We start from the raw sequence: 15,289 nt of genomic DNA, 5'->3' as shown, positions 1-15,289 counted from the left end.
GAAACTGTAGGACTTCCCGGATGTGGGGATTGGAGCAGGAAGGGAAACAACACACATATTTAGAGCCATAAAAGACAGCTGCAAGGAGGCGAAAACTGTCTATGTTGCTCTGATGGCAGAGGAGAACTCCAGTCCATTGGTGGAAAACTTTTCACTTTTTCTCTCAAGTCAAACTTAGGAAAAATAAATGAGGTGTCAGAGAAGCAGCCTTTGATCCATGTCGTAGGAGAGGCAAAAGGCCCAGGGACTCTGAAGCTTGCTAGTTCTTCCAAATGTTTGCCTATGTAAACACAAAATGAATTGTTTATCAAGTGAATAGCATTTTTTACATTAAATATAGAATCTTTCAAACATACAAGAATTACTAAAATAACAAACACCTGTGTATCCACTGTGCATTCCATATATATATTTTCCATATATATATATATAAAATAAATAAATATAAATAAATACATATATATTTGACAGAATCTAGTTCTGTCGCCCAGGCTGGAGTGCAGTGGCACAATCTTGGCTCACTGCAACTTCTGCCTCCTGGGTTCAAACGATTCTCCTGCCTCAGCCCCCCGAGTAGCTGGGATTACAGGCATGCACTACCACACCTGGCTAATTTTGTATTTTTAGTAGAGATGGGGTTTCTCCGTGTTGGTCAGGCTGGTCTCGAACTCCCGACCTCAGCCGATCCACGCACCTCGGCCTCCCAAAGTGCTGGGATTACAGTCATAAGCCACTGTGCCCAGCCAAGAAAGAAAATTTTAAAGAAATAAAATATTACAGATACAGTTGAAGCCCCCTGTGTATCACTCTCTTCTCTCATTTCCTTCACTGTGTTTTTGGAGGTAACTCCAGTAATTTCTGAATTTAATGCACGTTTTTCTCAAGAGTATTTTATACTATATATATACATTTATATACACATACCTATATACACACATCCCACAAACATACATATTATATACATAATATAAAAATAATATATAGACCTATTTTGCACATTTCCAATTTTTATAAAAATAGTGTTATGGTAACTTTTGGTACCTTTTGTTCTACAGAAGTTTTAACTTTCATTTAGTAAAATTTGGCAACATTTTCTTTCATGGTTTGTGCATTTTTGTCTTTTTTAAGACTCCTTCCCTATCTGTATTAGGCTATTTTTGCATTGCTATAAAGCAATATGTAAGCCTGGTTCATTTATAGAGGAGAGGTATAATTGGCTCATGGTTCTGCAGGCTGTACAGGAAGCATGGCACAGCATCTGCTCGGCCTCTGGTGAGGCCTCAGGAAACTTTTATGGCAGAAGGTGAAGCAGGAGCAGGCATGTCACATGGTGAGAGGGAGCGAGAGTGAGGGGAGAGGTGCCAGACATTTAAACAACCAGATCTCACGTGAAATTAGAGAGAGAGCTCTAACTGGTGGGAAGACAGCACCAACCCCCGGTTCATGAGGGATCTGCCCCCATGACCCAAGCATCTCCCACCAGGCCCCACCTCCAACACTGGGGATTCCATTTCACCGTGAGACTCAGAAGGAACAAACATCTAAATTGTATCACTGTCTTGAAGTCATATCATATTTTCTTATAAATTTTTTTCTGTTCAAGTCTTTAAATCAACTGGCATTGATTTCCTCAGTCCAAATCAGGGAGGCTTATTTTATTTTATAATGTCTATCTGTCCTATGACTGTTTATTGAATTGTCCTTCCTTTCCCCACTGACCTATAACACCACCTCCATAAACTTGCAATCCTTCCTTGTGTAACATGCCCTCCTTTACTTGAGGAGAGGGGTCAAGAGCATCATCCAGCACCTGACCGTGAGGCTCCCTGGTAGCCTGAGAAGCGGCTCCCATGCTGCCCAAGTCAGCAGCAGAGACAAACTTGAAAACTGGAGGGAATCTCTCCTTGTGCATTTATGACTTGTGATCAAACTCGGGAGAGAACTTTTTGACTCAAGACCTTTTGATAATTATAAGGGAATTAGTCACGCCAAGCTCACACTCTATTGTCATGGGCTCCAGCCTTCAGAAGATCAGAATGAATCACAGCCAAGGTACAGTCCGTGCCCAGCAGTTCTTTACAGACTAGAGCCAAGCATCAAATTTCATCTATTCCAGGTTTAAGAAATGGGATTAGTTGACCTACAATAAACACACTTTATCACTTAGGGGTATTTTGCTCTGTGTCCTGCAAACTGTGATACGTGTGCATTATAAACCTCATACATTATTAACGGAGTTTGTTTTCTTAAAAAAATATCTTGGCAGAATACTATTGGAATTAAACCAATTCAACTTTCTGGACTTGAAAATGGCACAGATCCAGACTGAGATTCAGAAATAAAAAAACAATAACAATCATCAACTATTTTAATTAACAACCACCACAACAATAAATCAGTTATTTGAAGAAAATCTTCACAAATAGCCTTATGGTAGAAATTTCTGTTAATGGAATTACTACGGAAATGCCAACAAATGAAAGGAGAAAATAATCTGACTTTTACTGAACACTTAATATGAGTAAGTCACCACGGAAAGCCCTTTTACATATGCTGTGCCATTTAAAACTTACACAGCCCTCAAAAACGCTATAAAAATTCCCACCTTAAGGATGAGAAGCTGAAGTTTAAAAAACTTGATAAATTTGTCAAGGGTACAGAACTGGTAAGTGGTAGGTCAGGGATTCAAACTCAGATTGAATTGGCCAGTGCTCATCCATTTTTTAACATGGCTACTTGGTTCTAGCACTTGGCTGTGTTGATGTAAGAAGAATCATTCTAAGGGCCACAGGGATCGAGGTGAAGCTCAGGATGGGAAGTGTTTGGCATCTCCAAGGCTGTCCCGAGTCTGCTTTGGAGTAGACCCAACCTATGGCTGACCCCAGAACTCCTCAGCCTCTGAGAACCAAACAATCTTCACCTAGAACTGTAGCATTGCATTGTGGGGTGATCTGGAAGCTGGGTCAATGGGATTCTATGTTACAAGCCTCATGTTACAAGTCTCCAAAATCCCTAAGACAAGATGTTTATTGGGATACAGGATATTTGGTAATCTCAATAAAGATAAAATGTTATGTTAACAATTACTGCAGAATACCTCCTACAGGTATGAGTCAGCAACTCATGACCTTGTAATTACATTGGTATTTCTGCTGTGAAACAAATGGATATTCATACTAAATAAAGAAAAACAAGGTAATACATAGGCCTGTCAATTCAGAGAAGATTTTGCCTCTAAATGAGTTACACATACTTTTGGATTTAGATTCTTGGGGATTTCAGGATTGTATATAAAGAATTGTGTATCTGTGTTGTTATAAGTGTATGCATCTGGGAAACTATAGTTTCTGTTTGGAGAGGAATAAAAGAGTAAGCAGACATGAACTCTGAACACTACTTCGCTGTTGACAAAACTATTTTCAGATGTTATTTCACCCTTAGAGTAACAATGTGAGAGACTTTTATTCTGTGTTATTGAAGAAGCTGGTCAAACTCAGAGCTTGAGAAACTTGCGGAGGGTCAAAAAGTCAGGAAATAATAAGACTACAAACATTTATATCCTTTGACATCTATAGGAAATCTGATACTAGGTCCTATTTCCAATTGAACCTCTTTCTACTGTGGAAACTTCCAAGCCACTAAACCTCACCAACGTTTGGCTTCCTTGTCTATAACCTGGGGACAATTATCTTTTCTGTCTAGTTCAAAAGATTATAGTGGGAAACAGATTATACTGTACTAGAAAATATATTATTATTATAATACACCTGCATCTGTTTGGCTTAGAGCCCACATGGGGCTTTATCAGAGTAGAAAGCATTGTCTGTATTCCCTGGTGAGCTTGTCAAAACTCCCTGTAGGATGACCAGAAGGGGACCTGTCCTCTCCTGCTGAGCCTAAGCACACAGCCACAGCTGCAAAGCCCTCATTTTTTTTAAAAAAAACTTTCAGCTGATCTCTGAGCACATTCCATTCTCATGATGTGCAAATTTTAAAGGACATTTGCCTCCAAGCAAGCTGGAAGAAAAAAAATGGAACATCTTTTTCATTCTTTGGACCTCAAAATACATAATTCAGGTAATGAAAATATTGTGTTTATTTCCATATAATACAGAGACACATATTTGGAAGGAAGTTATCTTCCTTTTCATTGCAGTTTTTTCAGGACCTCACTAAGAAGCAGCAATGCCGAAATCTGCTTTATTGAAAAACTCTTGGAGAATGCGTCCAGAAAAACGTGCTAAAGGGCATTGTTATGCCAGAGATTCAGTTAAAATAAAGGCCAAACCAGTTCCTACTCGTGTGTCTTGTAGGCCACCACTTGTACTATGACATTAAAGGACAATTTAGGCATAGCTCCATTTTCGTAACACCAGCATGATGGAAATATTGTAATACATTTGTTATTTCCTTTCTTCTAATCTTACACAAATATACATCAAATTTCATATAAGTGAATATATATATAATTTTAAGTTGGATATGTATTTATTGCATATATGTGTATTTGCATATACATATATTAGTGTACACATTCTCTATAAATGGTCATTTATTCGCAAACATATATTAATTACCTCATGTGAATATCTACTCTATGAGGCACTGGAGATTAAGCAAGTCCCTAATCTCCAGCAGAAGGACATTCATGGAAATGAATAATTGGATTAGTGCAGTATGAGAAAATTATCAGTTTTACTGAGAGTCCAAGGTTAATTGTATAGGACAGTGTATATATTTATATATATATATATATATATTCAGTTACATATGAATATCCTAGAAACTAGGACTGGAGAGATACTACTTTGCATTTTGCTGATATTGTTTTGTACATAGTGTATGCTTAATTCATATTTTATTAATATTGTTTTCTTTCAATAATCTGAAAAGTGTTACTCCAGAGTAGTGACCAAACTTTGCATGTGAAGGTCATACTTGCTAGAGTGATTTCTGCATAGGACCCACACAAATCAATGCTTTTTTTTTGGCCCAGTTCACAGACACTAAGTTATCTTTTCATTTACTTATAAGGTATTAAATTCCAAAAACAAAACAAAGGAAAACAAAACAAAAACAGCACTGAATCACACATATGGGGCTAAAAAAATTTTTAAAAAATGAGATGAGTTATATACATACATATGGGGTTTCAAAATAATGTGGTCATGTCTTTGCTAACACTCTCACTTTTCAAGTAGTCTTTTTGTCTTTAGAGCTGAATATATTAAGTCATTTCTCTGTGGTTATTGGAATTTCTGGTAGAAGATAAGATGGAAACGGAGGTTGTAACTCTTTAAACATGTTGATTGGAGATTATCTGTGGATTTTAGTGAACCTCGGGTAACTCATGTTGGCTCTTATGGCTGAGACAAAAGATGCTGGGAATGTTCCCTAGATGGGATAAAAGAGAGAAATTCTTCTCTAAAGTATTAAGTTCATGGCCTAGGCTTCTCTGAGCATTTTTTGTTGGTAAGGTTGTGTTTAAGTACAGAGGCAGAGTTGTCACGATTAATTTCTATTTATGAGGCATTCCAAATATATTGTAGTGTAAAAATAATAACCAACATTGTTATTTTCAGGTATGTGAGCTGTAAAGCTGACACTTCAGCCCTCTGGCCATTTTTCAAGACATTACCTAATACATTACCTCATAATGATGACTAGAGGGAAACATTTTCGAAAGCACAGTCATAAAGCGCTTTGGTAAAGCCCACCCTAGGTCTCGTAGCACAACCTAGACATTAATACCTCCTAATAGGAGTTAGGGGGCACAGCTATCTCTGTTCACTCATAGTAGTATCATTTATGTCCATCAAGAGTCTCTGTTTCACTTTGGGATAGAAATTCTGGCAGGGAGGCTATGTGACATAAATTGCACCTAATTCTACCCCAGGGAGAAAAGAGCTATGAGTACCCTATAAGTAGCTATAACAGACAAAACTCTGTCTCCCTATTCCTTTTTATGCAATGGGAAAAATTATCCGCCAATAAAGCCTTACTTTTGCAATTGTGCCTCTCAGAGTCCTGTCCCTTAGGAAAGGGCAGGGTTGGGACATACAGGCACAGAATGGGGACAACGGCCTACCAAAGCACTACTGGGAACCTGCTAAAGGCTGCACTGCTGACACTTCTGCCAGAACCAGATATAAAAGACTGAAGGGTGGCTCAGGAACTGTAACTGGCAAGAGCTGGTTGCAGAGTTCATTTTTCATTTGCACTCAGAGAGTAAAAACTCTAGCTTTCTCATCCCCAGGGCATCTGCAAGAAACATCTCAATTACCTCAATTATCTCCTTTTGATCCTACCTCTCACGCCTCTGTCCTTGCCATTTCCTATACAGAGCTCCTGAAAGATCATCCAAGATGGTGGCTCTGGATTCTGGCTATGCATTAGACTCACTTGGGGAGCTTTAAAAAGAATGATGACCCCAGGGCCTCACTGGTTATCACTTCTAATTTAGATGACTGGAGCATTGTTGGCATGTTTACAAAACCCACCAGTTAATTGTAACATACACTCACAGTTAACAGCCATTGACTTAAGACATTAGGGATTCTTTTGGTAGGTAATGAGTAGCTAGTAATGTTTCTGCGACAAAGTAAATCTGGCGACATTTTGCTGGGTATATTGGAACAGGGAGAGACTGCTGGTGGAAACCATGAATCCATCAATTCTATCAACATTCAAAGGGTGATCATTCATGGTGGCTGGAGTGTCATTGTCGGTGAAATGACTCCACTCAAAATCTTTGCTTAAATCTATGTTGTGCTTTGCATAACTGACCAAGGAATTTGGGTTCTATTTTGTAAGCAGTAAGCAGCTACTGAACATTTTTTAAGCAAGAAGAAATACAGATAATGCAGTATTTTAGGAAGACAAATGTGACGACTGGGTAGGATATGGCTTAAAGGGAGGGAAATTATCCCTTTAAGTAATTCTAGCAATGCAGAGGAGACTGGTCTGCCAATGCATAAATTAGAAAAAGTTCTCAAGAGAGACTTCTGAGTTCCCAAAAGATGGAGGCTATAAAAGAAGAGGGTTTAAGGTCTTTAGGTTCCTCAACAACTCCATCTTATTTCTATCCTGATTGCATCCTCTTAGAGACACTGTCTAAATAATAAGCCAGTCTTATTGATAAATTGCAGCAGCAGCCTTATAGGTAAATTGTAGCTGGGAAGTTAGTAGTCATCCTTCAATGACAGCTCCTCTAGAGAGTTGTAGGTCTCTACTGATGGGGGTCTGCTTGACCTTCAGGCATGTCATACTATTGGTGGCAGTAGTTATCCTTACAGCCAAGTAATGGATCAAAGCCCCTTTTTTTCTTTAGCAGAAGCTCACGTTCAAATGTGCAAAGAATACTCTAGAACATGAGGAAGGTAGATTTGCTCCACAACTTACATTATCCTCATTCAACAAAAATTTACCGAGTGTCTACTGTGTGTTTGGCCCTATCTCAGACTCACTCCTAAGGGTTCTCATGGTGTGGAAATAATACCAGGTCTACTATCACCACTTCCTTAACCCACAGATGACAGGTATCTGGCTTATGTGCCTCTGCTCTCAGTTCCCAAGTCCCTGTGGTCACAGCACATCTTCCCACTCGGTCTAGTCATGGCTGACGTCCTCTCCTGCCCAGAACTGCAGGCAATCCCACATATACACTGCCTGCAGGGAGCCTATGAGCTGTTGCTTCTTGTTGCTTATTTGCATGTCTGCCTTGAAATAAGTCGTTTCTTCCCAGCATCAGAATGCCAGTTCCAGAGAAATATCATTCATTCAAAATTTACACTGTCATTCAATTTTAAAGTTCTCCCTTGGTTAAGCCTCCTTCAGGCTACGAAACTTATAGTGCAGAAGAGAAGTGTATTCAATCCTTTGTTCTGATAACCCTACCATATACCCAGAGTTTATCTCATTTTTAATGCATAGGATATGAAAGAGTCTTCTGTGACTGAGAATGACATAACCTTCCACTGGAGACTTCTGGATGTGATCATATCCAATGATGAGTCTCACCTGGATATTTTTATTACTTTTCCCACCTGCTGAGACTCCTCAAGCTTTGAGCAATCTAGCCCGCTCCTTAGGTCTCCTCACCTCTGCAGAATCCCTCTCAAGGGCACCCCTTTTGTGGGCTGGATCTGGACCAAATGAAAATCTTCTCTTTGCCCTTCTAAACTGTGGAAGTGCAGGCTTGTCCCAACTCAGACCTGTCCCTTCCCTCTACCACCAAGCAACAGAAACTTCATATACAGACTCATGCACTGACGTTCTTTCGGGGATGAGCCAGATTCCTGCCTTGCATCTTCTAAGTGTTCAGAGGTCCTTCCCTCAGGGTTCCTCCTGGAGCCATCCCACCTTTGGATTGAGGGGAGGACTCCTTAGATGCTTCAAGAGAGGAGAGGGATGGATGACTAACACAGCAACAACTGTCTCTGTAAAGAAATCTAATCATCAGTCTATCCCCAAAATGAATTCTTGGCCACACCTTCTGTAGTCTGGAGGTGCAGGATGAGCTAGCTTCGGCAGAATAACCAGCATAATCACCAAGTGTGTCTCACTTATGTGGTAGAGCATCTTCTTTAAGATGTGGGAGATACTACTGCATTTTTTGTTGTTGAAAATCCAAGGCAACAGGAAAAGTCAAATTTAATGTCCGATTACATGTCTAGTTTTTTATGAATTAAAAATCATATGGAATTTGTATGTTATACATCTGTAGTCCCTCATCTGAAACTTCTTGGGGTAGATAAGTCTCATAACTCACAAGTTTTCAGATTTTAGAAAGGAAATATAGTACATCTATCATAGAGTATGCCACGGCCCCCAGTATTTTAGGGTCAGCACCACCTGACAAAATTCAGCAACATATGCACATAGTCACCCAAAGTGGGATCAATGAAGATAAGAAATGGCCTCTTGTTAGTTCTGGTCAAGTTCAGTCACCAAATAAGTTGCTGCCTGGATGAAATGAGTAGTAGTAGGAGACATACTCTGGTTTCTCTCTTCTTTCTGTTCTCCAGCCTTCTACTGATGGCTTCTACTGGCCACGAACCAGCAGGCAAGAAATACTGGGAAATACAGCGTGTGGAATAAGCCTCCTGAGGACACAGAGAGGAGGTGGAAAGGGTGGGTGTGAGACAAGCAGGTCTGGGACTGACACACTTACCTTTTTCACTTAGGCAACTCCTTCAGAGGTCACTGATCTCATTACCCCTCCTTCTTCCCTTTACGTCACTGCCGTTTCTTCTCAGCTAGCTCTGAACAGAACCAGCAATGAATTGAAAACCAGACCATCTGGGCTCTGTTTAGAAGTCTCCCATTATCTTTTAATATATATAGAGTTCTCAAAATGCGAGAGAGCTTTTGGGAAGTGCATATAACAATTTTATATCATAAGAAAAGCCAGAGAGTTGCATCTATGTTGTTCAAGTACAGATGTCTATCTAAAGGTTTGACCCAAAGATTCAGGGGCAACAAGAATGAAGGATGTGTGTTAGGCAATAATTGATGATTTAAAGATTACAGGAATGAAAGTATTAAGACTTGTGTATGATTTGGGTCCTTTTAAGCCTTTTTTAATATGACAAGGACCAACAAAAACACGAAAGAATGCATATCCATACCTCGTCCTTCCAGTGAAGGAAGAGATCACGTTGGTTCTTGGGTGTTTGCTTTTCTAATCTGACATGAAGGACAAATACAGAGCTGACAGGTGAAGGGCTAAGCTAATTTCCATTAAAAGGTGCATATCATTTTGTTATACAGAATAATTGCTCTTCTTGCTCCTGAATGCAAATGTGTGAGAGAGGATGGGGTAGAACGGAGAGAGAGATCTGGAGAGAGGAAAGTCAACATAGGCTCAACTGTGGGAGACCAAGTTTAAACGTGTGTGGAGACATACTTAGGAGAGTGATTCTGCTATGTGAAGTCTTGGGAGAGAAAGGGGAAAAGACTTTTTAGGAGGTTTTGCTATGTGTTGTGAATGGCAGACCTCTTTGCTGCCTCTGTATAGACATCACTATGTTTTAAATTGCTTTTGAATACCTTTTTGGATGTCAGGTAGGTGTGTCTTTTATGTAGGTCACAGAGACGCCCAGTTTTATTAGGGTTATATTTTTATAGCATCTTTTTAAAGTGCTCATTAGTGCTGCTGTTTAACTTCATTAAATAATTCTTCTTTTGAGTTTTAAATGATGAGTAAAAAGACTGTTAATCTTTTTCTCAGTTAACCCAGGCTCTATTGGAATCCTGGCAATTCCAACTTATAGACAGAACTAAAGCAAAATACCTAAGAGGAAAAAGGCAACCTTTGAGCCTTGAACTTAGAAACCCAGATGTTCAGTATTGCAACATGAAGTATCCCAACACAAATGCATTTTGTTTTCTAGTTTCTGAACTTTCTGTGTTCTTAACTTGGAAACAGACACACTGAGCTTTTACAGGCCATTCCCGGGGAAGCATTTCAGTAAAACTTCTTCATTACGCGTGATGAGGTATATGAACAATTTCAGCATTGATGCCCATTAATTTCCCATGCCCTTCCCTGCAGGGCTGTTAGGTCCCAGCCCCATGTCCCATCACAGAGAGGGTACTGCACCTGGACCCTCTCTGCAACATTCACCACATTGCATCTTTGACACGTGTGTCTTTGTTATGTGTGAATGTGTAGCACATCCTCACTTTTTCAGCAATTTCAAAACCTGGATGTTAGTTTCCCATTCTTTTTCCAATTTTCTTTGTTTATAGGAAAGCATTTCTGGTTATTTTCTAGACTTTGATTACTGGCTAAAGGATGATCAGCTCTCCTGGCAAATTTGAACAGTTGTCTGTGTTTACATCTGTTCCTTATCAGGAGCACCCCGTACTAGACTGGATGTTGGCATGCTGCAGACTTCTTCTCTTTGGCCAAGTGCCTATTTTAAAACAGTACAACCTCCAAGATTTTCCTTGAGGTCATTATCAACACTTCTCCCAACAGGATGAGGGCAAGAGTGTGGGAGAGATTTCTTTTTGCTGGGTTTACATCCCCAATACATGGGAAGCTTTTTGCCCTTTCTTTGAAAATAGTTTGAAGTATCTGTATCATTGCTTTCATTGTCTTGCACCAATGCTTTGTCTTGGATTGATTTATCAGTCTCTGCCTTATTCTTTTCATTGTTTATTCATAAGACCCTGGCAGCATAGCTGCCCTAATAATTCTCTTCTTGATATTGCCATACTTTTCGAATATGTAGTTCCAAATGTGCTCCTAAAGGATGGTAGGCTGAACCTCTGTGTATGCTTGTGTTGATGATTTTTCAGCTGAACAAACAAACATCTGAGATGCTTGATGAATAGTACCAATGAAAAAGTATCTACCAACAAGGCATATTATTTAAAGACAAAATTTTGTGCATGGATGGACTAAGCAGAATTTTCATAATTATTCATTTTCCAGTTATCTGTTATAGAGAACTTGTGCAATTTAGCAAGCCCCCAAGGTTGAACACTTACCTTCAGAGGCAGTAGTGCAGAACAGAAAGTACATGGACTCCGGACCAGACAAACTTGGATCCAAATCCTGGTTCCATCATTTAATGGTTCTCAGGGCCTCATCTCTCCATTGATAAAATAGGAACTGTATTTATTCTGCAAGATTGTAGTTAAGATACATCCCTATATAAAAAGTGCTTAGAAAATGGTAGGTACCCCCCAAATGGTAGCCTCTTTAACTTTATTATTGATTTTCCTGAAAATGCCCTCAGTCTGCCTCACTCAGGTGCTCTCACTGGCATGATTAGCTATTATTCTCATATTTCACAAACCACATTTGGCTTTAATGAAACCATACATATGTCCATCTGGAAAGTAAGTTCAAAAAATAAATATAGCGCCACAGAATGATGAATAGCCCCTTGGGAAGACCAAAACACTCACAGACTGAGGATTTTTAGGTAGGTCAGAGAAATTTTGCCTAGGAGTAAACAATCAATGCCTACTTTTTCATAAAATTCCAGGAAAACTATATTAATATGTCTAGAGTCTATATTTCTAAGGTTTCATTTTTGCGATTCCTTCACAGTAAACTTCATTGTACTCAATTTATCTCCCTAGAAAACCAATGTTGTTCTGGGATATTATTGGCCTCAAGGAACATTTCATTATCTGACTCAACTCTCAAAAGTTTTCTAAGATACATTGTGAATGGGATTTAACTAATTTGTTTTATTTTAAAGAAAAGGATCATTTCTCAGGAAACATAGTCATTCTTGCCTCTTAGATTAAAACAAGATATAAATGGGATGGGGTCTTTCAATTTGACAATGGAGAAAACCCTTATAGAACTTACCACTCCTAGGGATTCCCACAGGGCAAATGGTTTCATTTAAACATTGATCTGATCCCAGTGAACCAGAGAAAAAATTTTGAGACAAAAAAGCCTTCTATAAAAATTGTAACAGAAAATTAAGTGTTTTGAGTCATAATAAGGATATCCACAAACAATTTCTGGCAATTCTGTTATTTAATAAATTTGTATCTTACAACTAATCCAAAGTATGTATAAAAACTTACCATGCATATGAAAAAGCAAGAATAGCTATTTATCCAAAACTATTTTGCATACTTAAAATAAATCTTTTGAATCACTCCTTTGATGCTTTGTTATGCACAGGGCTACAGTGGAATATTATTTTAATTAATTCATCATTGTTACATCCAAGATCATTTGTTGTTTTCATAGTCCCTTCCCTATTCCCACTAAGTACTTTAAACTACTTCACCACATTTTAATGACAAGTCATATGAAAGTTCTTTGACACATGGCCTCTAGTATGAACTCTAGCCTAGTATCTCCAAATGATCTGAAGTTTGTTACTATGAGATTTCTAATGAAAGGTAGAATTCTTTCAATTAATATAATTAATTTTTAGACTCAAACCATTTTGTAGGTTCCCCAGGCAAAAGGTAGCTTCACCATTGGTTAGAGTAAGGATAAAGAGATTCTTTAAGAAGTGTGAGGTAAGACTGATGCTGAAGTCAGGGAGAGATTGGGCCCTGGGTACCGGAGAAAAGCATAGCTGCATCAAGGATCGTCAACTTTGACATTTACTACCTGTTTCCTCCAGAAGGTGGTGCTTGTCAGTCATGCCTGGATGGTTGTGAGACAGGAATAGATACTGATTCTTCATGTTTCTTAATTCTATGAGAATCTTTGCTCAGGAAAAGAAGCCACAGAATGTAGAAGCAGTACTAGATTGGCAACAAAGCATGTTTTAGCAAATCTACAACTCCCACATAATATGCGTTGTAGGAGTTCATGGTAAAGGAATGGTTGAGGATAGAGGAGAAAATTCACAGAATCATAAAATGTTCAACTAACAAGACTTCAAAAGTCATCAGTCTTAAAGAGTTCTTAACAACTCCCTACGAGATGTGTGGATTGATTTTAGGATGTCTGTAAAACCTCTAGAAGTCGCTTACAAGTTTCATGTTGTATTTATCCATGAGGGTTCACAGTTTTCATTATATTCCCAAAGGTCCCCCAAAATAAATAAGATTTAGTAATGTTCATCTTGTAAAGGAGGAAGCTGAGGCATAGCATGGTTAAGCCACTTGCTTATGTCTCCTTTAGAATATCAGTGCTGGTGCTGCTGATGGAGTCCTATTTTCCTGAGTAAAGCTGCAACTACACAAAATTCCACAAAATTTCTTCATTTTTTGGAAACAGAGTGTTTACAAGGTACTCTGCTAAGTTTGTTTCTGATCATGTCCAAATAACTGTAAGTTTGGTTAAATACTCAAAGCTATTAGCATTATACTAATGATTTTGAAAATGCTTATTTGACCAAATGTTTCCATTTTGATTGATTATGTTGGTATTATCCAGACATAGTACAAATAACAGCATGCTCCCATGATCATGATCCTGTAAATATTCTGGCATCTCTCCCATTACCAATAAAATGATACAGCACAAATATGCAGCACAAAAGGGAGAAAAATGGGAAACATGTGTCTGAGTTCTCCATGTGAAATCTGGAGTCATTAAGGGAATGCTTTGTATTCTGTGCCCTAAGCATGCAGTAAGTTAGCAACTGTGCAATCCAGCAAAGTAAAAAGAAAGAGTGAGGTTGCGAGAAATATTTCCAAAGGAGAGAAATCACAATTCTTGTTTTGAAACCAAAATAACTCCACCTGTCTTGGCCTCCCAAAGTACTGGGATTACAGGCGTGAGCCACTGCGCCTGGCCACAAAACAGTTAATGAAACAAACAACATCATCAATAGCAAAAAATGAAAAATAAAAAAACAGCACTAAAGATCGCAAACAGGTATCATAGAATAACGATTATTATTAGCCTGGATAGGGTTCACATCCTTTCCCAACCTCTGCTTGAGCCTTTCATTTTGCCTACCACCAAGAAAGGTTAAAAGCCAATTTTTCATGAGAGAACAGAGATCAAAAAAGAAGCTAAATTTCTCATGGTGGCTGCATGAAGAGGAGCCTGAGAATGTGGGCCTACATGAGAGTACAGGCTTCATGTTATGACAGGATATGGAAGCTCAACATGGTAGGGGTAGATGTCAGGCATAAAATAATCCTATGGGGTAGAAGGAACAAAGTCTCTGGGAGGGGGGCAGGGGGAGCGGTGTTAGAAAACAGGAAAAGATGAGAAGTAGTTGGAAGCTGTTTCCTCTAAATGTTGAGGAAGAGGTGAGGGCAGAAAATGATCAAGGCTTCATGAAAGACTTACACAAGCAAAAACACATTAGACACTATTTTCTAAAAACCATGTCTAGGTAGCCTTGGTATTTACGACATAGAAACAGCATGTGTGACCTATTTTCACAATGGGCCACTTTGCATTCAATGTGATGGGTATACTTGTCATTGTACTTACCACAAAAGGAGGTGTTCAACACTCAGTGAACCACATCTTCATGTTGGTGATGAGAGCTGGGGCTAGAAGAAGGTGATACGTGGAAGACAAAGGCTAGGTGTTCCACCCCTTAAAACCTACATCAAGGTCAACTGCAAGTTTCAATGCTTGGTAATAGCAGGAAGTGAGTCCGATTAGTTAATCCCTTCTATATTTGGGATGGCTGCAATCTACATTAGTCAACCTGGGAAACAAACTAGCCTTATTCTTCATGCTTGTGAAGGTGTGAAGCACAACACTGAGTGTCCACACTCGGTGAGTTCCACATTCATGGGGGAATAGGCTCAATCTTGCCATATATAGGCAGAATCCTTGGTTGCTCTGTTTCCTTTTTCCTTCCAGGTCATGAAAGTTTTTGCTTTA

This window comes from Macaca nemestrina, chromosome 11 (assembly GCF_043159975.1).
Source record: "Macaca nemestrina isolate mMacNem1 chromosome 11, mMacNem.hap1, whole genome shotgun sequence".
NCBI lineage: Eukaryota > Metazoa > Chordata > Mammalia > Primates > Cercopithecidae > Macaca > Macaca nemestrina.
The sequence above is the reverse complement of the archived record's forward strand: the minus strand, read 5'-3'. Positions refer to the sequence as shown.